The following is a 21306-nucleotide window of genomic DNA, read 5'->3' as shown; positions in this document are numbered from 1 at the left end:
TATCCAGGAGTATCCAGGCTCCAGGATACTGCACTCGATTAAGGGGAGCTTGGGAAGTCCATTAAATCCTTTCTTTCGGGATACGATGGAGTGAAACGTCAGGGATTTATTTGCTCCTCCGGGAGTCGGGATTTTGGGATCCAGGTGCCAGCAGGGTGGGCTCCAGCTCTGGAGCGGGAGTCAACGGAAGCAGGATTGAGCAATGGAAATCCAAAGGGAATCCGGCCTTTGGACCTCGCTCCAGCGGGACAATGAATTTTGTGACAAAACCTTTTCCTAAGCTTTGCCTGGAACCTTTTCCCAAGTTTTTCTTGCCAAGCACTTTTCCTGGAGGCATTCCTGGAGCAGCTCCGTGCCCGCTCCCACAGGGAAAAATCCTGGGAGAAAAGAGCTTCACTTCTCTCCTGGAAAAGGAATCTCCTCTAACTGGGATGGGGAAAGAAAGTTCAGGTGGGGGCTGGAGCATCCCAGGGACTGAGCTTCCCAGTGGGAGCATCCCAGTGCCAGGTCCCTGATCTCTGGGGAGAGCCAGGGATGCAGCAGAGCATCCCCATCCCATCCGGACTTAGCCAAGACTGGGATAACCGGAATAATTCCTCTTTCACCCCACTCCCTGGGGAAGCCTCCACGTTCCAGGCTGTGGGGAGGCTGTGGGATGTTCCCAGGGCTGGAACATCCACATCCAGGAGCATCCCAGTGCTGGAACATCCAAATCCAGTAGCATCCCAGGGCTGGAACATCCAAGTGCAGGAGCATCCCAGTCCAGGAGCATCGCAGTCCCTGATCCCTCAGTGGAGTCCGGGATGCAGCAGAACATCCCAATCCCAAGGCAATCCCCGCTGTTTGCACTGGAATAACTCTGCTTTTTTCCCTTTCCTGGGAAGCTGCTGCATTCCAGGCTGTGGTGACAATCCCAGGGCTGGAGCATCCAAGTGCAGGAGCATTCCAGGGCTGGAACATCCCAGAGCTGGAGCATCCCAGGGCTGGAACATCCACATCCAGGAGCATCCCAGGGCTGGCACATCCCAGAGCTGGAGCATCCCAGTCCAGGAGCATTGCAGGGCTGAAACATCCCAGTCCCTGATCCCTCAGTAAAATCCGGGATACAGCAGAGCATCCTCATGCCCAGCTTTCCCCCCTCCCTGGGAAGCCTCCGCATTCCAGGCCGCGTGAGCCGCTCCGGAGGCTCCCGGTGCGCGGCCCAGCATTCCCGGCGCACGATCCCGCAGGATCTGCACACTCGGCCGGGCTGTGTAAACTCTGACATGTGCCTGTCAATCTCGGCCATATTTGCTGACGGCTTTATCCCGGCCTGATTAGTTTCCCGAACAAATTGGAGCGAAGGAAAACATCACCTCCAGTCTGGAAAAGCCAACATTCCGGGGAGTTTTCGGATCTCTCTATTTACATGGACACGGGGTGTTTTCCTAAGGCTCTGGAAGCGATGGTAATTGAGCAGTGCCAGCGTGCGAGGGGAGGCTGATGAGTGGGAAAGGTTTTCCAAACAACGCCGCTGGATTTGGCTGCGGCCTTGGCGGGAATGTTTGTGGAGCGTGCGGCCGGCACAGTGTCAATATTCCCGAATTTCGAGGTGGTGGGAGCGGGACTTTGTTTGGGAAATGGCTCCCTGATATCATCAGCAAGTTTACAAACGGCCCGTGGCCAAACAGAGCCGGAGCTTAAGGAAGCGCCCGCCCAGGACTCCGGGAATGTTTGCTGTTTGCCCAGGGATCCCAAAGAACTTCCATAAATACTGCCCTTATCCCAAATCTTGGGAGGCAGCCCCAGCATGACGTAGCAGCCCTGCCTCTCCCGCTTTTCCAGGGAATCCCCGGGCAGGGCAGGCTCCTGGTGAAGCTGTCTCAGCTGGAATTTTCCTCTGCAATCCCATTATCCAAATATTACCGGGAGGAAACCGCAGCCCAGAATTCCATCCCAAATTCCCATTAACCAAACATTGCCATGAGGAAAGCGCAGCCCAAAATTCCATCCCAAATTCCCATTAACCAAACATTGCCATGAGGAAACCGCAGCCCAAAATTCCATCCCATCCTAAAATTCCATCCCAAATTCCCATTAACCAAACATTGCCATGAGGAAACCGCAGCCCAAAATTCCATCCCATCCCAAAATTCCATCCCAAATTCCCATTAACCAAACATTGCCATGAGGAAAGCGCAGCCCAAAATTCCATCCCATCCCAAAATTCCATCCCAAATTCTCATTAACCAAACATTGCCATGAGGAAACTGCAGCCCAAAATTCCATCCGAACATTGCCGGAAGGAAACAGCATCCCAAAATGCCATCCCAAAGTCCCATTAACCAAAGATTGCTGGGAAGAATCCTCATCCCAAAATTCCATCCAAACACTGCCATGAGGAAACCACAGCCCAAAATTCCATCCCATCCCAAAATTCCATCCCAAATCCCATTATCCAAATATCACCAGGAGGAAACCTCATCCCCAAATCCTATTAACCAAACATTACCAGGAGGACACCCCATCCCAAAATTCCATCCCAAATTCCCACGAACTGCTAGAGGGCCCAAAAAATTGACCTCACTCCTCCTTCCCAGGTGGAAAAAAGGGGGAATTGGAGATCATTCCAGGGAGTGAGGTAGGAAGGGAACGCCGGGGGTTAATAAACAACCCCCGACTCCGGAATTATTGATGGAAGCGGGAATGAGGAGCAGTGACATTTAAAGGAGGAATTTGTGCTCCACAAATCCGAGCGTGACTGACAGAGCCAGAGGCTCCGGAATCAATACAAATAACCCCAACCTTAATTCCTTGATCCCGGGGAAAACAACACATTCCAAGTGCTCCCAGAAACTCGGGATCAGCCGCTGGATGCTATCGACTGCCTGGGAGCAAGGACAATTAGGATGTTCCTTAGGGATGGGGCTTTTCCTGATGTTTTCCTGGCGTTTCCACGGCAGCGGTGTTCTTCCCGTTCCCGAAATGCCAGGCTCGTTATCCAATTCAAAGGGAGATTTCCCGGGATCATGTCCCTTAAGGAATGAGTCCCTTAAGGTGCTTGAGGGAGATGAGGGGAAGGAGAGGTTGGATCTCCCTCTGGATGCGAGAGAATCCAGCCCCTAAACCATGGAAAAACCACATCCCAAGCTGAGGTATCCCATAAATGTTGGGAGTGGGATGATGTGGGATTCTGGGATAACTCCCCATGGACACCTGGATCAAGGTGGGAGGAGGAGAATTATCCCTAAAACAGCATTCCTAGTGCTGGGAATGTCCACCAGTACCACAAATCCTGGGAATCTCCATCAGCACCATCCTCCCTTTAATGTGTATCCACTGAAATTTTGTTTGGAGCTCCCTGGGAGAAGCGTGGCCCGTGTTCCCTTCAGGAATCTGAGATTGTTGGGATTTTCCACCCCCACGCTCCCGAGGCTCTTCCTTCCCGGCTCTGGGCGCTCATTCCCTGTACGAGCATTCCAAGAGCTGGGAGCGTCTCCCTGGCATCCCTGGAACCAGTGGAAAATGCACCTTAATTCCCTGTTCCCACAAAAGCACAGGCACCCCATACCCCCAAACTCCCAAATCCGCCTTTTCCAGCAGCGGGAGGACCCGGAGCGCCTCGGGAGCTTATCCAGCTTTTTCCTGGTGTAAGTACAGTATTTCTCTGGGAATTACGGCTGCTGGAATTCGCCCGGCCTTGTCCTTGCTCCCATAAAAAACACCGGGAGCCGGCGGAAATTATGGGATCAAATCAAGGCTTCCTTTGATTCTGACCCTACGGCCACGAGAGTCCCAGAGGGTCCCGGTTTTTTCCTTCCCACTTTCCCTAATTTATGGCTCATTCCCTCTTTTCCAATCAAGCTGGCCAGGGGCAGCTGCTCCCTATCCCAAGAGCCGCCATAAACCATGGACAACATTCCTGCTGCCCGGTTGCTGTGGATAGAAAGTCCTTTACGGAGAGGGATGTGGATCCGGAGGGTGTCAGCAGCAGCGGGATTGGCTCAATGGATGGAATTTCATCCCCCCTTTTCCGAGGCCTCCCTGAAGGGCTTGGGGGGAACGGGAATGGCAGCGGGGTGGGAATATCCAGAGGGTTCGATATCCCCCCAAAAAAACCATTCCGGGGTTAAATCCAGCTGTTTGTTTAGTGGGAAAAACACCCTTGGGGAGGTGGGAATGGCAGCAGGTGTGAGCCGGGACTGGGAAAATCCAGGAGAACAGCACCGTGTCCCAAAAATTCCTGGATTTGTTCCTATTGCAGGATAAAAAGATAATATTTCCAGCTTTCCCGCCGTTTCCCCCCCTTTTCTGGGACAGGGGAGGACCAGAAAATCCCATGGAGCCACCTCCCAAATTTTTTCCTGGAGAAACAAGCCCCTGGCAACTTGTCTTCCCAAAATCTCCCTCCAAAAATCCTTGGGAATGACCCAGAACTGCTGTTTGCTTCCCAAAACCCATCCCATAAAACCAGGGCTCTGCTTGGATATTTCCAGCTGGGCCTAAATACTTGGGAACGGAATTCCCGGGGATTTGTGGGAGGCAATTTTCAGGGATATTTCCCTGCCGAGCTGGCCAGGATCCAGGGAGAATCCCAGATCCCACAAAAACTCTGGGTGCCTTTAAAATCTTGGCCCCTCCTCATTTTTTTGGAGTCAAATCCAGTGCCTGGAAGGATTTGGGAACGTTGGGGTATTTTTTTCCTGGGAAAACTTAAAATGGGGGATTCTTTAATTGGGAGTTAATTTGGGCAGAACTTTAAAATGAATTTTTGTGGATTTGGGATTTTTAAAATATTCCCTGGATGAAACATTGTGGGATCTGGAAAAACTGGGATATTGGGAATGATGTTTTGAAATAAATTGAAAAACCAGGAGCATTCCCAATATTCCCCGACAGCCCCACCTGCTCTGTTTGGCTTTTCCTTCACTTCCAGACTCCCAGAACTTCATCATTCCCAGGAATCTCCACACAGATTCCTCGCTCTCTTCCCGCTGGAGCCCTAATAACCCGGGAGGAGGAAATTTGGGATCCAGGTGTTGGAGCAGGGACATAACCCCGGCTGAAATTCCTTCCAAAATCCAAACCCAGGAGGGTCAAAAGTTCATCCAGGCCCCAGCAACTCTGGGGAGTTTTTTTCCTGCTTGGAAAAGGGCGATGGAAAGGGAGAAAGAAGAAAAGCGGGAGAAATCCAATAAATGCCGGGGTGGGAAGGGAGAGAGGCCGGCGGTGGGAAAAGCAAACAAGGCGGGAAAAAGGGAACAGGCGGCACGGAAAACCCTGGGATGGAAGGTTGGGAGCGGCCGGGAGAGGGCTGGGAAGTGGGAATATGAGAGGATGGGCATGGGGATATGAGGGGATAGAAGTGGGAATGTGAGGGGCGGGATATGGGAATGTGAGGGGATGGGAGTGGGAATATGAAGGATTGGAAGTGGGAATGTGAGGGGGTGGAAGTGTGAATAGGAAGGACTGGGAAGTAGGATGAGGTTGATATTCCACGTGCATCCCACCTTACAGGCTGGACTTCCTTATTTTTCCCCCTTCCTGTCCTTTTTTTTTAGGAGAAATACCCTGGGATACATCCCAAACCTTCTGCTTTGCCAGGAGTCATCTTGGTCCGCAGAAAAAATGGGATCAAACCTACAAAACCCCTGGAATTTCCCCCTGGATACGGCTGGAGCCAGGATCCAGCTGCCTCAGTGCCCACCATGGGAGGATCCCAAGGAAAACCCTCTGGAGTCACCGGGAATTCGGGAAGGGAGAGGTGGAATTAAAAACTGGATCAGGAGGTGTTTCCCAATGGAATTCCCGCCCTTCCTCTCCATGCCACCCAGCCCAGCATTCCCAGGATAACCGGGAAAACCTCCCTGCTCCCTCCCGGAGCCCTTTCCATGCCTCCAACACTGGCTGCTCCCAGGTTTTCTGGGAAGCGTTCCTGGAATGAGCAGAGCCCGGCCCCGCTCCCGGCCTTCCGCAGTGTCCACATGCAATTCCAAGGCTTTATGGCTCCCCCATGGAGCCTTCCCTTGGAGCTCGATTATCCCGGGAAATGGAGCCTTTATGGACTCCAGCTGGGAAGTGGGACATTAATGATCCCACTTGGCACAGCTCCATATGTTTTCCGCCTTCTCCCGAGATCCCGGTTTTTTATGGTGACATTTATCTCATGGAAATGAGCCTGGGAATGAAGATCCATGGCCCTTCCTGGATATTTGCAGGAATCGCTTCCTGCTGCCACGGATAATCCTGGAAGGGAAAAGGAAAACTGAGTATTCCCTCTCCCCACCTTGCCAGGAATCCAAGAAAATCTGGGATTTTTACATTTTGGGGGAGCTTTTTCCAACTTTTCTCCCATTAAAACACCTCAGCTTTTCCACATCCAGACTCCCTATTCCAAGAAAATTTGCTTCCCAAATGTTAGCGTCTCCAAATGCAAACTTCCTTGGAAGTCACCTCCAGCTTTTCTTCCTAGCAGGAATTCTGCCTCCCACAATGAATCCCGAGGTGCTAATTCCCTGGTTTTATCTGAAAGGATCTTTCCTTGAATTCTTTGGAAGACAATGGACAATCCAGGGGCAAATCCAGGTGGACAAAGGGAATTTGGAGATAAAGGGGAAAGGGAGCCGGGGATGGATGAACCCCCAGGAGGAGAAAACCTGGAGCTGATAAGAATTCCCAGCCTTTCCAGAGCCATTCCAGAGGTGCAGCCAGCAGGATTTGGGGCTTTCCATGGTGCAAATCCATCAGGAACGGGGGAGCACCAGATCTCTCCAGGTTTGGGATCCCTCTGTGGGCTCTGGGAGATATTCAGGATATTTTTGGCTCTTCCACCCGGAAAAGCCTTGGAAGAAGGCAAAGGATCGACCCCTTCCCAAATCCCACTTTTATCCCATTTTTCCCCCGGTGACCTCAGTAAAACCAGCACGTGTTCCTCAATTCCAAGCCTTTCCAAAGCTGTTGACTTCCCAGAAAAGCAGGAAGCAGGGAAAGCTGGGAATTGGCTGCTCCCTCTGCTGCCCAAAAGGCGGGAGGGAGTGTGGGGCGGGAATTCCGTCCAGCTTTAATTCATCCTGGATTTGAGCATATTCCAGGTCACTGATCACACACCCAGTCGGGATCTGCGGAATAAAGGAATTCCTTCCATCCCTTCATTTGCTTTCTCCCTAATAAATCTTCATCCTGATTCCAACGGGATCCCTTCCCTTTTTTTCCCCTTCTTCCTGTCTTTTTTTTTTTGGGGGGGGGGGGGAAATACACCTGGATACAGCCCAAACCCTCCACTTTTCCACACTGGGGTTGGGAATCCAGCTTTGCCAAGGAGTCATCCCTATCCCACAGGAAAAATGGGATCAAACCCACAAAACCCCTGGAATTTCCGTATGGATGCTGGGATGAAGCTCCCTTGGTGTCCAAGGAAAACCCTCTTGGAGGGTCTGGAATGACCAGAAATTCAGGAAAGGAGAGGGAATCATTCCAAGCAGGAAAAGCTGGATCTGCTCCATCTCTCCCAATTCCAAGGGATGTCCCTGTCCCAGAGCAGCCCAGCACGTCCCAGACCCCAGTTTTCCATCTTTTCCCTCCCTGGAAACCAAAAGCAGCGGATCAATGGGACATATTCAGCCCAAAGGAGTGAATGAATCCAGGTTGGATGGGGCTTGGGAATGGCAGAAGTTGCCCTGATCCACGGCAGGGAGTGGGAATGGGATCACCCCTGAGGTCTCTTCCCAGCCAAAAGGTTCTGGGAATTTATCTGGGAAAAATTTCGGAACTAGGGGGAAAATCGGAGGTTAAAATCCTTTATTTGGAGAGGAGGCGAAGGAAGGGTTAAATCCCACGTATTCCAGATGAATCCAGGCACTTGGCTTTCCCAAACACAGAATCAGGGGGACATTCCAGGATGGGAATCCACATGGGATAACTGCAAATGCTTGGGATTTCCCCCCTTGTTGAGAGACTTAAATTCATTCCCAGGAATTCTGGCCTCAATCCCAAAAACCTGCAATCCCTAAAATGCTGAGATCCATTGGAAACAGCATTCCCAAACTGAGGAATATTTCCCTCTTCAAGAAACCCCCCGAAAATTTTCCCAGCCCATTCCTGTGATTTTTTTCCCCGGTTTTTTCGCTGGAAAGCAAAGTTCCAAAGACATCCTGACAGTTTTCCCGCTTTTCCCAGCCTCCCTCCCGTTTCCCCTTGTGTTTAATCCTCCTCATTTGGACAATCTGCATCCCAGTTTCCCGGTTTTGTCCTTCCCTTCCCAGGCGTTCGTTCCCGCCGATCCAAGGGCATCACTCGCTTCCATCTTTCCCGATTTAATGATATTTATCCGTCATCGCCTGGGAGAGGAATTGGCCAGAGCTCAATTTGGCAAAAGAAATCGGGATCGCTTCCAGGATAATCCCACGGAACACATGGAATTTAATGGCCCCTTTTAATGTCCCCATCTGCAGCCGTTGTCCTTGGGATAAACCTGGATGCTGCTTCCCAAATCTCCTTGTGGAATTCCGCTCCCTGTCCCGACTCTCCTCTTGCTCCACCCAGCAGGGCAGGTCGGTTGTTTTTCCAGGATTTTCCGGATGATCCAGCGGCTGGATCGGAGTGATATTTCCTGAAATCCACTGTGTGCTTCTGTCGCGGAGGCAATGGATCACGGAATTCCCACATGGATTGGGATGGAAGGGAGCTTATGGATCATTCACCTTCCTCTATCCCAGGTTGCTCCAAGCCCTGTCCGATGTGGGTTTGAATGTTTCCAGGGATGGGGCTGCCACAGCTTTCCTGGGAAAACTGTTCCAGTGCTTCCCCGCCCTCACAGGGAGGAATTCCTTCCCGATAACCCATCTATCCCTGGCACTGGGAAGCCATTCCCTGTATCCCATCCCTCCATCCCTTATCCCAAAACCCCACCCTGCGTGCACCAAAGACTCAGCCCCATCCCAAAAAAACCCCTTGGACGGTGCTGATGGGAATCCTCCTCCCTTTGGGGGAGTTATCCCCATTTTTGGGGGTGCAAATCCACATTTTCTCCACAGGGATAAAGCTGCCGGAGCCAAGCCCTTCCTGCAGCATCCACGGAGTTATTCCAGCCCAAGGCAGCAAATCCCTCCTTTGGAAAAGCGGGATGCTTCCCTCCAGCCGGGAGAAGCGGCAGCATTCCCATTCCCCATCCCAGTGCTGCTCTTCATTCCCAAGGCTGCTCCCGGGATTTTTGCACCGTTTCTCCCGTCCCATAGTTTGTTTTTTGGGACTTGATCCCGATTTTCCTGCTGTTTGCTCCCCGGGGCTTTATCGCCGCTCGCCGCTATGGTGAGGAGCCGGGATCAATCTTGGAACAGGGAATAAAATCCCGGCAATTCCTCATGGAAGCAAAGAAAGCCACTAGAGGGACCTTCGGGCTGAGCCACGGCGAGGGCACACCCGGATTCTGGGGGGGGGGTCACATCCCCGAATTCCCGTTTTTCCCTCCCCTCCCGCTGCTCCAGGCTTATCCCACAACACCCCGCGGGCGTTCGCTCGGGATCTCCCAATAATTCCCTAAAAAACCCGGGAGCGCCTTTTATTTTCCTATCTAACAACTTCCCTCAGCTTTTTCCACGTGAGGAGCCTTTGGGGGCAGTTTTCCCTTTTTTCCAACTCTTTTTTCCAACCTTTCTCTTCCCTCTCCCTGAACACTGACAGCCTCAAAAAAAAAAAAAAAAATCCCCCCCCCCCCCCCCCCCCCCCCAAAAAAAAAAAACCAGGGAAAATCTCCCGGCAGGAAAACCGGGAGGCAAACACAGGAGTTAATTTGGGCCGGAATAGCTGCGGCTGTTTGTGGTTGTCCCTGACTCCGGAGCACCTGTGTTTGCTCACGAGCTTTTCCCAATCTGCCACAAAATGCCCGGGATTGTCACATGGGCCCGGAGCTTCCCGGCGCCTTGGGAATGAAAAAGCCGCAGCTTTTAGCGGAGTTAATCATTAATGCGCCAGCCTTTGTCCCGTTCCCGAGGCTGCCAGGCCTTTGATATCCCAGATTTTCCAGCGGCGCCCAGAGCCAGGTACTGAGGAGCCTGCCTGGAGCTGGCCTTTCCCTTGGGATTCGCTTCCCGGGGGGATCCGCGCACCCCTGTGCCCATCCATGAGTTTTTCCCAGTTGGCACATCCAACTCTCTGCCCCAACTTCGTTCTTTTTGGGGATAAAAATCCTTTGGGATATTCCCCCCCTGAGCTTTCGGATTCCGAGGAATTGGGGGGTGCCCGGACAGGAATGCGGCTGCTCCCGCTCCCCTCCTGCATCATCGTCCCTTCCCAACTTTCCACCTCCCCTTTTCCCAAATTGTTTGCCCAGAGCCTGGTTGTTCCAGGGTCACCGGGATGGAATGCTCCAAAATGGCTTCATTTCCTTGGAATTCCCCAATAAAATCAGTTTTCCACCATCTTGGAGCAGAATTCCCCCAAAGGAAGGTCCTGTTTTTCCAGGGGCTGTGGGAAGGAAGGGCACAGGGAAGGAAAACTCCACAATGGCTCCACTTCCTTGGAATTCTCGAATAAAATCATTTTGGAGCGGGAGCCCCCCCAGAGGCCAGGAGGTTTCCCATAAAACTGCTGGGAATGTGATTTGTGCTCCCGGAGCTCCGAGGCACAGTCAAACTCCAAGGTTCCTGAACTTTTCCTTGACTCCATCAAACCCTGACAGCTCCTCCACGGAGCTGCCGGGACAGGGATGGAGGGGGAGCTGTGCCAGGGGCTTCCCAAGGCTCTGTTCCCACATTTACGGCATCCAGGGATAGAAATCCAGCTGGATCCCGCAGTATTCCCAGCTGGAGAGCTTCCAATGCCTTCCTGATGATTCAAGGCATTCCCAGGGTTTCCCAGTGCTCTGTTCCCCATTTTTATTCCGCCTAGGAATGGAAATCCAGCTGAATTCCCCCCATATTCCCAGCTGGAGAACTTCCATCCCAACTCCCAGCACAGGTGGAAAGCCCCTCCCACATTTAAGGAGGAATTCAACAATTCCTCCATTTTTTGGCCCCCCTGTTGCTGCCTCTGGGAGCTGGATGGAAAAACTCAGCGGCTCCATGGATTGACACTGCTCCCTCTGGAATGCCTGAGAGGGGAACTCTTGCAAAGTTCTCCAGGGATTCGTCTGGAAGAGTTTTGAGGCCACTTTTGCCCAGGGAATTCTGCCCCTGGATCCCTCCTGATCCTGGCACACCCCAAAGCTACAAGGGAACGTGGGTCCGGCTCCCGATTTTTCAGCTCCGAGAGGAAACTCCCTTCAATGTCTGGGATTTGCTCCCGGTGACTCACGGAGATAAAGCTCCCAAGGTCACTGAAGGAGCCAGGAAACCTGGAATTCTCCCCCAGTGGCTCCCTGCTCAACTGGGACGTGCCTGGACAAGTTCCAAGCAATCCCTGGAGCTGCAGCATCTCCCCAGCAACCTCAGGCTGGAATATCCCGGTTTGTGTGGAATTCAGGGATCAGACCCTGAACTGGGAGCAACTCCGGGGCAGAACTCCTAAAATCCAGGGAAATGTTGGAGTTCCAAATGCAGGCAGAGCTTTGATCCCTTCACCTGTTGGAACACCCAGGGAGGCTCCGCTCTTTTGCAACTCCGACCAAGAATTCCACTTAAACCACTCCAGAGCTGGAGAGCCGGGATTCCAGCCCTTGGAGAACGAGGATCCAGCCCCAGGCCAGACTTCCGAGGGCTCTCCAGGCCTTGGAAATGCCTCTGTGCTCACGTCACGGCTGGAACGCTCCGGGAGCCGCGGCTCCCACACCTCCAGCTCCAATCCCTTGGGATTATTGACTCCTTGAAACCTTGGAAAAGCAGCCAGGGAAAGACATGGACTGAGGAGCCAGGATTTGGGAAGCAGAGCCCAAATTCCAGAGCCCACTGCTACTCCCTCCCACCTCGGAGCAGATTCCAGCTCCCTGAGGATTCCAGCTGGGAAAGGAGGCCAGAGCCCTTTGGAAGGTGGGGGTCCCTGGGATTGGCCACCAGGAAGGTGGGAAGCAGGATTTTCCCTCCTTTTGGCCAAATCCCAGCACTGTGGAGGTGGGAAGAGGCCTCGGGAGGTGGGAAGGAGCCTCTGGATTTCTCCCCACAGCCTCCAGCAGGATGAGGTGTGAAGCCCTTGCTTTGCTCAGTCCTTATGGAATCATGGAATTATGGGAATATTCCGGCTGGAAAAGACCTCGGAGATCATCAAATCCAACCTTTGTCCCTTTCTCACTTTATCTGAGCATGGAGTGACAATTCCAGCTGTTCCTTGGACACCTCCAGGAATGGCGACTCCTCCAGTGTCCCACTCCAAGCTTTTCCATAAAGAAATTCCTGATATCCAGCTGAACCTCTCCTGAGGCCATTCCCTCTTATCCTATCACTTTTTTCCCGAGGGAATATCCAGATTCCCACCTGGCTGCACCCTCCTTCCAGGTGAGGGGTGCAGCTTCCCAGTTTGAATTCCCAGAGGGAAGATTTTCCTTGCTTTCCGGAGGCTTTAGCTGGGGGCTGGATGTGCCTCCACCCTGCGGGATATCCACGAATTTCACACATGGAACCTGGAAGCAGGGGCTGCCCGGGATCATGGATAAATAAATGTGGGATCAGCTTCCCAGGGGGAAAACTCCAGGGTGCTAAAAGGCTCTTTGATCCAGCGGGGAGAAGATAAATGGGATAAATGGGATAAATAAACAGGACCTGCTGGAAGCACATCCACACTGGGAACACGAGTGATTAATTACGGCCTTTTCCAGCCACAGAACTCCAATCCTACTCCTCAAAAAACTCCGGAGGCTCCGAGGGAAAAGCACATTTTAACACCGGCCTCGGAAACTCTTGGAGCGAGCGATCCAAGCTCCTTCCCGAATCCTTGTTTAAATATTTTCCCTGCTCCTTCCCTGCCACAGCCCGCTTGCCGTGTGCATCCCACACCGGAGCCAGGGAGGAAGCGTTCCTGGAAAAATCACAAAGCCACTTTCAGCCGCAGAAATCCCCATCCCGAATCCAAACAGGGAAGCCTCTGTCCCTTGCCAGCCTAGGCTGGGTTTCCGCTCAGAATTAGGCAGGGAAAGGGAAGGGGCCGCTTTTCCAGCTGCGGGGTGGAAATCCTGCTTTTTCCGAGGGGCTCTTTCCAAGCTCCACGCTGACGGGATAGTCAGGACTCCCTGGATGGATGACCACGGAAGGGAATGCTCCGGGGAGCGGGCTGTGGGCACGGAAAATAGGTTTCCATGGAAAAGCTGGGTCACTCCTATAACAGCTCCGTCTGGGAGGGCTGGAAAGGCTCATTCCTGGAGCTGGAATCAGACAGATATTTGCTGGAATACGGGGTTATTCCAGGACGGTTATTCCAGGGAAGGGGGGTGAGGATCTTCAGTTTGCCCCTTGGATCACATCCAACCTGCCAGGAATGTCCTGGGAAGCCCCCTCAGGATCAGCCCCTCGGCTCCAGGGCATGGATCAGCCCCTTCCCAGTGACATTCCCGGTGACCCCGAGCCACTCTGACGTTAATGGGATAATGAGTCTCTAGTGGGGAAATATGGAATTCCAAGGGATGCTCCGGAGGGCTGGGATGGCCCAGGTGTGGCTGCACATCCCATCCTGCACATTCCAGGCATCTCCACTCCATCAGTGGGATGGAATAAACACCTTTGTCCCATGGAGGGGAGGCCGGAAGGAGCCTCCGGCAGCTCCAGGATTGTTTTCCCTTATTAATCAGGAGCTGGACATTCCCAAGGCTCTCCGTCCAACCAGGAGGGAGCAGAGGGTGAGTGGCACAGATCCTGATTTTTCCCAAATAAAGCTCCTTCCTGCTCTCATCCTGGCAACTCCAGTGCCAGCTGTCCCTGCATCCCACAGATCCAGAGCTCATCCCACCCTCCGTGTGTCCCCTCACCGTCATCCCACCAGATCCCACAAGGACAGGCTGGGCTCACTCCCAGGAAACCGAGGAAGCCATGGATCATCCTGATGTGTAGCACCAACATTTTCATGGCAGATCCCTTCCAGAGGGGATATTCCAGAGGCTCAGAGGATATGGAGCTGGTGTCACCTGGAGGTGACACTTGGGACCAAGGTTTGGATGTCGTGGGAAGTATGGATCGACCAAGACATGGATGTGACCAAGGCATGGATATGGTTGGAGTTATGGATGTGGTTGGAGTTATGGATGTGACCAAGGCATAGATGTGACCAAAGCCATGGATGTGACCCAGGTATGGATGTGGTTGGATTACGGATGTGACCAAGGCATGGATGTGACCAAGGTGTGGATGTGGTTGGATTATGGATGTGACCAAAGCCATGGATGTGACCAAGGCATGGATGTGGTCGGATTATGGATGTGACCAAGGCATGGATGTGGTTGGGAGTTATGGATGTGACCAATGGATATTGTTGGAGTCATGGAGAGCAGGCCCATCCAGGAGACTCCAAGATTTTGTTTCAAATCCAACAGAACAGCTCGGAGCCTGTCTGCGGTGGAAAGTCGGGAGCTGGGGACTCCGGCTGCGCTCCCTTCCCGCGGGATCAGCTGGCTCCCTGCTCCCGCTGGGCAAACACGGCCGGATGAGATAAGGGCTGTGTGCACAGCTCTCCGCCAGGAATTCCGAGCCCGACCTCCCTTCCCGACATCCACCTGCTCCCGGCTCCCTCCTGATGTCCCAGCCACGCTGGCCTCAGCCCCTTCACCCTTCCCATTCCCACTGGGAATATTCCATGCTGCTCCCACACTGTGCTGGGGAGATGGTGCTGGGCATGCAGCATCCCAACAGAACTGATGGGATGTGAGAGAACACCCCCAAAGAAAAGACTGTGAAGATGAGCTGGAGGGAGTCAGGATTTTGGGGTTAGGGCGATGGGATGGGTCCCACCAACACGGATCCAGCGGGCTGGGAATGGTAAAACCGAGTTTAACGTTAATACTGGGATTCCTGGGAGATTAATCCCGGAGATAAGCAGGACAACGGTGAGGCTGGAGGGCCCCGTGGCTCAAACAAAGGGATCTGGGAGCAGGAGCAGGGAAAGACGGATGGGTTGTTAAACATTGCCAGCATACCTGGCTGGAGCCATTCCCGGGTCACCGGGAACGGCAGCCGGGATTTGGGGTGGCGGATCCGACCAATTCCAGCCAACTTCCACCCTCTTCCTTATCTCCAGCTCACACAGGGGTGATGTTGGGATTCCAAAGGCACTCCAGGACGTGGAAAACATTCCTGGCTGTCTCAAGGTGTCCAAACCCACCCTGCCCAGCGGGATCTGCCGGGCCAGGGGCTCCCGGTCTTCCCAGCAGAAGGAATTCGGGAGCGTAGCAGTGTCTCTGCACGGGTTTCCCCCTTCCAAACGTTTTCCACAGGGTCCGAGGAGTGCCCACTTGGGCAATTTGGAATTTGCTCCAGCCTCTAAATCAGGGAACTTTCACCCTCCCCAGGTGCTGACCACGGGATCCATCCAGCCTGTGGGATCAATTTTCCCTAAAAACCGGGAAAACTGTGGGATTAAAATTGGCTCCTCCAACAACATCCCCAGGCAGCCTCTTCCCTGTTTTCCCATCAGGCAGAAGCTGTGCCTGGGGAGAAAATCAGGATAGATCCCATCAACTTCTCTGCCTCTCCATCCTCTTCCCTGCTCCTCCATCAAATCCCTTCCCTGCTCTCCGTCAAATCCCTTCCCGGCGCCTCCCGGCAGAGACGAGCCACTAAAGAACGGGATGTCAGGGCCACTCGGCTGCTCCCCCCATCCATTATCCCACTCCAAAGGTCTCACCTATCCAAGAGCCCCATCCATCCCCATTTCCAGGCGGCCGGGGCGGCCCCTCCCCTCCCAGCCCTTGGAGCCCTCTGCTTTCCATCAGATTTTCCAAGACAATGGGCGTCTGGAAGCTCCTTAACTCCTCGGGAAGGGGGGGTTGTGGACACAGCCCTGGTGCTGGGGGGTGGCTCCCGGGAAAAACTCGCTCCTGGGACACCCCTTCCTTCCCAGAAAAGCGGGATCACATCGCCCCAGGCTTTTCCCTGCATTTTGGAGGGAGTTTTCCCAGTGTTTTCACCCGAACTGGATGCTCCTAGAATCCCTGGGATATCCAGGGAAATAATTAATGGGATTTATGGCTCTCTTTGACATCCCAAGTTATAATTTGGGATTGGGAATATGAAATCCTCTGCCAGGGCAGCCAGAGGATTTCCGGAAGCTTGGGATGAGGCCAGGAGCAGAAGATGCCTTGTGGGAACCATCTTTTCCAGGTGGGGACCTTCCTGGGATAACACCAATCCCATCACACAGCATTTCCAGGGAATGCATGGAGGACGTACAGGACCCCCATGGGAACTCCCTCTGCATCCGTCAGGCTGGATCCAGGGAGCTCCAATTCTCCAGGAAACTCGGGATACCAGGAATTCCATGCAGACTATCCAAAAATCCCAAGGAAAAGATTTATTATATTTTTGCAGGTTTTTATTGAAATTATTGCTGACACTGTTGCTATTTTTCTTATTATTCCCACCATTCCCAAAATTATTCTGGGATTGGAGCCCAACATTCTCAGCACAGACGAAGCACGGATTTGGTCTGGGTTTTATCCCCCCTCAGGTGGGATTTGACTCCCAAAAAAGCCACGGGTGTTGGAAGTGCAAGGGGTGGCACGAGGGGCTCTGAGCCCACCCAGCTGGACCTGGAAAACTCTGGGATGGTGGTGGAACGGTGCTGGAATGATCCCTCATTCCAAGGCCTTATCTCATGGCAGAGAACCCGGTGCTGGCACCGCTGCCAGGGGCACTTTATTCCCTTGGAAAGGAAGGCAGCAGAATTCCAGTGCCAAATCCATTGTTCCTGGAACAGGAATGACTCCGGGTCCTGCCAGGTTACAGAGCTCCCATTGTTATTCCGGAGCTCGGCATCAGCCGGCTTTGAAGTAGATGAGGCAGGAACGCTCCTTCCTCTCTGCTCTGCTGCTTTTATTCCTTGATTTTTCCCCCAATTCCATGACTCGTCTTTGATAGGGATTGGAATGAGAGGAAAGAGGGGCTTTAGGGTGGCTTCCAACCCAAATCATTCCGTGATTTAGGCTGGAAGTGGCCGTGGTGGGAAGCTGGGCAGAACTCCCCAGGACCAGGAACGCTGGCTCCGGTTCTGGGAGCTCTGGGGTTTGGGACGAGCTGGACACAGGTGGGAAGCACCAAGTGCCAATGGATTCCAGAGGGTCCAAGTTCTATGGGAATTTCCATGGGACATGGGAATGTGGGATGATGCTCTAGGTGGCTCTTTCCTTTCCGCTTTGCTGCTTTTATTCCTTGATTTTTCCCTCCAGTTCCATGATTTATCTTGGATAGGGATTGGAATGAGAGGACCTTTAGGGCTCGCTTCCAACCAGAATCATTCCGTCATTTAGGCTGGAAGCGGCATGGTGGGAAGTTGGGCAGAATCACCCAGGACCAGAAATGTTGGCTGTGGCTCTGGGCTTTGGATGTTGGGACGAGCTGGACACAGGTGGGAAGCACCAAATGCCAAGGGATTCCAGAGGATCCAAGTGCTTTTGGGAGCTGAAACAGCCAGTCGGGAATCTCCAGTGGGACATGGGAATGCTGGATCATCTCCAGGTGCTCCCTGGCCACCTCTGCCTGCTTTATCCCATCCCTCGAGCCCTTGCATCCCTCGGGAAGGAGCCGCTCCCTCTGGCAGCTCCTTCTCCTGGCTTTGTATCCAATTTAACCGCTGGATTTGAAATGCCAGCGGAGTTAAGAGGAGCTGATTAAAAAGAGGGAGCCTCATCCCAGTTTTTAAACACGGAGTTGCTCGGCCGTATTTACATTCGTGTCAACTTTAATTTAAATCCCGCATAACGATATTTGCTTCCCTAAATTTATTCCCCGGGAACGCCGCGCAAATTACCCGGCACCACTGGCACCTTCTCTTTGTCTCCGCTGGAGTGGCTCGGGAATGAGCTCCGGGAAGTGTCATTCCGCCTCTTTAATGTCTCATTAATTAACCCATCCCGCTTTCGGGATGAGGCTGGAGCTGCTGGAGCCTGGAAAAGGAATTCCAGCTGGATCTGCCTTCAAAATGGGAATTGGGATAGGCTCGGTGATTCTCATCCCTTCCAGCTTGGGATATTCCATGGGAATTCATGGAATTAAGGAGCCCAACCTGGGGAAAGGCATAAACCCCTTTTCCTGATGGATTTTGGGATGGGCCAACCATGGGAAAGGCATAAAACCCTTTTCCTAGTGGATTTTGGGATGGGCCAACCATGGGAATGGAAATCCGGTTGGATCTGCCTTCCTAATGGGAATCGGGATAGGCTTGGTGATGTTCATCCCTTCCAACTTGGGATATTCCGTGGGAATTCACAGAATCAAGGAGCCCAGCCCTCTTCCTGAGGGATTTTGGGATGGGCCATCCTGGGGATGCAGTGTTGGAGTGGGGAATATCCAGGTGCTCTGGGATTTCAGGGATATGTGGGATGAGCTCTGGGCAGCACAGGAACAACAGGAGCCTCCTGCCTTCCAGTCTGACCACCCTGCAAGAAAAAGTGGGAAAAGTGAGAAAAAAAATCACAAAAATCCCATGATTCCTTGGATTTTTGGGGCAGCTGGAAATATCCCTTGGAATGTGGCATTCCTGCCGCTTGCTTGGAATGAGGACAGGATTCCTGGCCCAAAAGGGCTTCCTTGCCCCAAGAGGTTTTCTGTTATCCAAGAGTGTCTTCCCCTTACCCAAGAGTGTTTTCCCTTTCTCCAAGAAGGTTTCTTTTCCCTTTATCCAAGAGTTGCTCCTTGTCCCAAAAGGATTTCCTGGCCATTCCCGAAGATGCCAACCGAGGGGTGTGGCATGAGCCATCCGGGGGCACATGGAGCCTCTTCCCAGAGCCGGGAGCTTGGCTTGGGAATGCCAGTGGAGGCAGCTTTTGCTGGATCCATGGAATCAGGGAAGGGCTGTGCTCTTACCTGGCTGGAGGACGGGGCTCCACAACAAAAGGGATTGAGGCTCCGTGGAAAAGCTGTGGGCCGGAGCCCGGATCTTGGCTCGGGAATGCCAGCGGAGGCAGCTTTTCCTGGATCGGTGGGATAAGGGAATCAGGGAATCAGGGAAGGGCTGCAGCTGTGCCCTTATCTGGCCGGAGGCCGGGGCTCCGCAACAAAAGGGATTGGGGAGCCGGGTGATCCATGGAAAATCCACGGGCCCGGCATTGTGGCCGCCCTTCTGCTGAGCAAATAGTCCAAACTGTTCATTCCCATCTCCCATTCTCTCCCCGGAACGTTGTTTGTGTCCTTGCATTTCATTCCGCGGGAAGATTGCTCCCTGGGCCTGTGAGCAAACAGTCCGGAAAAGAGCCAACTATCCCGGCTTTTCCCTGGAGAACTGGCATTTTTATTCCAGCTCCAAGCTGTCAAAGAGCTGGAGAGTTTCTGTCCGGATCCTGAATTAATTGCTTTAAGCTGGAGCAGCCTCCAAATGGCCGGGAGATGTTTATTAATAACGGTTCTCCCGGTTTTTTCCGGAATTTTTTTTTGTTCCAAGCTGTGCTCTCCCATCCCGTGCCCTCCATTAAGCGCCTGGTCCAAGGAAAAGCTGCTTACGGGGGAATTAGGGAACGGCTCCCGAGGTTTTGGCGGTAGGACTTTGGGGACGCCGGGAAGGAGACGGAGATGGATCAGCGGGAGAAGGAGCGGGATGGCGTTTGACCCAAACATCCTCGGCAATTAACGAGGAAATTAACGCCGGGAAAAAAAAATTCCAGGCGGGGAACGAAACGGATTTGTGTTCAACACAAAACCTCTGAAAGCGTGGCAATCCCGCTTTAAGGAATGAAGGAATAAAGCAATTCCGACGCCGCTGGAAAAGCGGGAGCCAGGAGCGCCTTTGTGTAAATTTCCCACTTGACTTTTCATTATGTACCTGCCCCAAATCCATCTGTATGGATGGGATCAACATGGAATGGGAGAGATAAAAGCCGGAATAAATGTGCTTTGCATATCCCACCGCTGAACCCCCCTCCCCTTTCCCCGGAGCCGCTTTTCCAGGCAGCTGCATTTTCGGGAATAAATCATTTTGCCGAGGGAAGGAGAGGGAAGCGGAGTGGGGCCGCTCAAGTGTTTGCTTGGAATATTGATCCTGTCAAAGGAACGGCGGTTAATGAGTAACCGGGAAAAATATGCCGGATCTGCCTGGGCTCCCGGCCGGAGCATGGATACGGCTCCGGGGCCCCTCTGCGTCTGGGAGCGGAGCCTGGGACGGGGTGGAGCAGAGGGAGAAGGGGGACAGGGCCTGCATCCCACAGGGACACCCTGAATTCCAGGGTGTTTGGAATCTCAGGGTCCCGAATCCAAATCCCAAATCCTCCTGCATCCCAAATCTTACTGAATCCCAAACCTACAATATCCCAAACCCTGCCACAAGCCCATCCCTGCCGTATCCCAAACCTCACTGTATCCCCAGTCCTGCCGCTTCCCAAACCTGCTGCATCCCAAACCCTGCCACACCCTAAACCCTGATGATACATTCCAAACCCTGCCCCATTCCAAACCCTGCCGCATCCCAAACCCTGTGGCATCCAAAGCCTTCTGATTCCCAAACCTTGCCTTGTTGCAGCCCCCTCGCCCATTCCTGCAAACATGGAGAGGATCCCATTGGATCATCCTCTTGCACACCCAGGTGGCTCTTCCCCCGATTCCAAACCTCCCCAATTTCACCTGGATGAAGAATATTCCTGCCTTAAAACCAGCTGAAATTCCTGCCCTATCCATGGGATAATCCGGAGCCTGGAGCGAGCTCCCTGTCCTGCCCAGTTCTCCCTTCTCCCACCCTTTCCTCCTTTTCCATGAATCCCAACACCTCGGAGAGCTGGATAACGCTCCTTTCTCTTTTTTCCCCTTGTGAGGAGAACTGGTGGGATTTATTTTCCCGTCAGGAGCAGGATAGGGAAAAGGTTAAGAGGCACTTCAGGAGATCCACCCCATTCCGGGGCTTTTATTCCTGATCCCGTTTCGGCAGCACCCATCATCCCAAGTGATGAATTCCTTCTCCTCCTCCTTTTCCCTCACGTCTCTGTGCCGGGAAAAGCAGCCCCGCTCCGGCACCTGCTTCCCGCTGGATTTATTCCTTGGAGGATCTTTCCACGTGGGAATGTCTCCCAGTCAGGCAGCTGATTTTTGCCTTTCCCTACGGAAAAGGCCCTTCCCGGTGTTTTTCCTTCTGCCCCTAAAAGTCCACACTGGGAATTTATGGGAGAGGAGGGTGGGCAAGGAGAGGAAACAAAGGGAAAAGCAGCGATGAGCTGGTGACTTCCCAAACCGGAGATTTCCTCTGGATGCTCCCAAAAAACGACTCTGCCGTTGCCTCGAC

The sequence above is a fragment of the Corvus moneduloides genome, chromosome 3 (genome assembly GCF_009650955.1).
Source record: "Corvus moneduloides isolate bCorMon1 chromosome 3, bCorMon1.pri, whole genome shotgun sequence".
Classification (NCBI taxonomy): Eukaryota; Metazoa; Chordata; class Aves; order Passeriformes; family Corvidae; genus Corvus; species Corvus moneduloides.
Note: the sequence above shows the minus strand (reverse complement) of the source record.